The sequence below is a fragment of the Mastomys coucha genome, unplaced genomic scaffold (genome assembly GCF_008632895.1).
Source record: "Mastomys coucha isolate ucsf_1 unplaced genomic scaffold, UCSF_Mcou_1 pScaffold23, whole genome shotgun sequence".
NCBI classification, from domain to species: Eukaryota; Metazoa; Chordata; class Mammalia; order Rodentia; family Muridae; genus Mastomys; species Mastomys coucha.
In genome coordinates, this window is record NW_022196906.1 from 33979427 (window position 1) to 33982944 (window position 3518).

The window sequence follows — 3518 nt, forward strand, 5'->3', positions numbered from 1 at the left end:
AAAAAAGAATGAAAGAAAAATGATTAGTATGGGAAGGAAAGGACACCTTTCAGAAGAACTAGGAACCTAGAAAGTTCTAAATTGTAACCCATTGGTACTCATGATTTTCTGTATTATCCTTCATCACTGTGGAAAATCAATCAAAATCCCACTGGGCAAAGGAAGGATCTATGAGGAAAGTTGTGAGATATGTACAATGGCCACATAAAGGCTATTTCTCTGGGCCATCATCTATGCTTGCATTTTAAGTTCTAAGTCCTGTGCTGATACAAATGCCCTGCATGTAAACTGTCAGATTTAACCCTGACCAACAAGCCTTGTGTAAGTATTATTGCCATTATTATACAACTACAGAGGAACTGAAATTCAAGAAAGTAAGGTAACACTAGCAACTCTCTTCTCTCTGCTTTAACAAAAGAACTACCACTGTACTTGAACATGAAGGGGAGATTTCACTTCAGTAGGAAGGTGAACTTTCACAGGACCCTACTTTGATATAATTTAGGTAGCTGTACAAAGAAAAAGTTTCTTTGCCATATACATAAAGTATATCATTCTGCTTTTCTGTGGATGCAAGTAAAACAGATTGTCTGATATGGTAAACACATGTCTGGGCTGCCACATTCCTGCATTGTAGAGATGTGGAATATGCATGGGGGCAGAGTTATCATGAAATATTGACAGAAACTATTCAGTGACCTGAAGCTCATCCTAGCTCCAGCGTCTAAAAGGAGGTCTTCGTTGACAGGAATTCCTGAGCACTAGGGTATACTTGCACTAGTTTTCAGAATGTACCTGACCACAGACAGTCCAAGAATATCTTTGTATTCTACAGACTTAATTCCAATTGTGTTTTTTTTTTAATTTAGGATGATGGATGAGGGAAGATTACGAATAAGAAATGTATATTGTAATGGAGTTCCCTTCCAAAGTTAAACTTCAAACTCTGAATGAATGAGCAATATGACTCAACTCAACACTAATATGTTCAATATGTCTCTAAATCAGTGGCATTATGGTTTATTCTAAATGAGTTTCTAATCTTCAGACCAGAAATACATTTGCATATACGTCAAAAATTAAAATGTATGACCAAAATAATTAGGAAATTGTTGATACAATTCATCACATATCAATATTGCTTCAGAACTGAAGAGAAGAAAAGATCACTAAGCTTGAACTATGAAAATATCTTCTTGAGAAAATATGGAAATGTGTAGTTAGAAAGTAATTTAAGACCCAGTTAATTGAAGAAGAACAGACATTTTTCATTTGATGAGAAGAATTCCCAGCAGAATAATATTAATATGAATAAAAATGAGGAGAAGAAAACGGAGGAAGAGGAAGAATCTCTAAGGAAATTAACTCTGGTGAAGAACAGTCCAATATACTACATTGGTTATTATATATGTAGTTTATACATAATATATAATATATATCCATGTATATTATATGATATGTTATATTGGTTATTATATTATAAACTTTCAGGTTAGTATATGCAACAGCAAAGCCACAGGCAACCATCACACTCCAAAGTCAAAATGGAGCCAGAGCATAAGTAATGATCCCCATGGACCAAATGAGCCCTACTGCAAACACAAAAATATCACCTCTCATCAAAGCCAATGACAAACACATCCCACAACATTCTGAACAAACATCCTAATTTGTCATTTCTTTCATCTAATGAAGATTCTATGGAAACTCATCATTTTATGAAGGAAAGTACCACATAAAATCCCAAGAAACAAGTTTACTCTCTATTCAGAGTTAAGAAGCATCTTCCTCACACTATTCACCGAAAGAACTATCCACCTATGTATTTTTAATTTTCACCTCTTGAGGGGATACTAATATAAAATCTGGTAAATAATAAAATCTAATAAAATCTGAAAAAAATAAGAGTAAAAGCAGTGGTAGGCTGTGTAACTATTTCAAGACTAATAAGTGAAAAATTGAATACTTAAACGCTACTTAGAATTTCAATAATTATGTTGGGGCCTCCTTTGGTTCTTCAGCTTCATAATTTTAAACACATGCATGTATTAACATGTGTATTATATGCATCCAGATTTTATTAATATAGGTTTGTTAGTATCAAATATCCTTATATAGAATTTTTTAAATATGCTTAAAGTACAAAAGAGTTGTTGTACCAATTTTTTCTGTTCATTATTTCTATTTTATCAAATTTATTCAGGTTAATTTCGGAATGATTTCTAAACCAGTAAGCAAACAAAAATACCTCAGTCATCTTACCTGTCTTTAGAAACTTTTGTCTAAAAAGGGTACTCTTCCCATTTTATCCACTGAGTCTTTGAGCATGAAGATACCTATTCTGTGTGTCAAGTTTTCCTCACATTTCACTAGGCTCTTATGCAAGGGCAATATACTATTTCTTATCACAACTGGAGGGCATGGTCAACAAAAGTTGTTTGTTCCTATCTGCTCAGAGCATTTCTGTAGAAATTGCATATGGTTGTTGAAAATCTGATAATCATTATGTCCAACAGGGCATACTCTCCTTGAGATTCATTTTCAGTAAAATAAACTTTAACAAGATGATCTTCAATGACCTCATATTTTGAGATTCAAGTTTCCTGTAACTATTCCAGCCCCATGCACCCCATAAAAAGTACTGATCGAAGCTGTCAAAACTGGGCAGGGGAGTGTCCTTGAGAAAGAGGTGATGGGGCTAACAGAAAAAGATTGAAATCTTCAGGCAGACGTTGTCACATCCACCATTTCTATCCTTTATGATGTAGGCAGTTAAACACATCAGACATGATTGGCTTTTCCCTAAGGTTTACTTCTATTTGCATTTGTTAGAGATTTTACTTTATTTCATTTGTTTCAAAAACATGATTGTGAAATTTTAAGCATTCGTATTTAAACTATATAGAAAGGCTATTTAAGTATGTGAACCAGTCCGTATCTGAGTAAGTTTTTCCATTCAGTAATAATATTCTCATATTGGAAGGGTCACAGAAAAATTAGTAGAATAATTAATTGAAAAAACTAAAGTTTGATCTTACAAAATATTCTGCTTGGTGTTGTGATACTAGGGACTGTTCTAGACAGATTTTTATTTACATTTTTAAATTGTGGACTTGATTAGTTAATTCATATACATATCAACTCTTAAAATTACTATTTCTAAGTCACAATGACTAAAATGTAAATGTGTAAATTTACATGTAGCTTCAAATAACTAACCAGGCTATACTAAGCTTACATGTACATATTCTCCCGCTGTCCAAGCACATGCCTGTTCATGGTCCATGAAGATGATGAACTATAACCCAATTATTACACAAGAAACTACATCACTTGTGTTTTATAAGTTTATTTGAGATAATATGTACTCATGGTATGTGAGCACTTTGCTAATTTTTTTTAAAACATTCACCAGAGTGAAACAACCCCTACCATAAAATTTTAAAACTCCGGCCGGGCAGTGGTGGCGCACGCCTTTAATCCCAGCACTTGGGAGGCAGAGGCAGGTGGATTTCTGA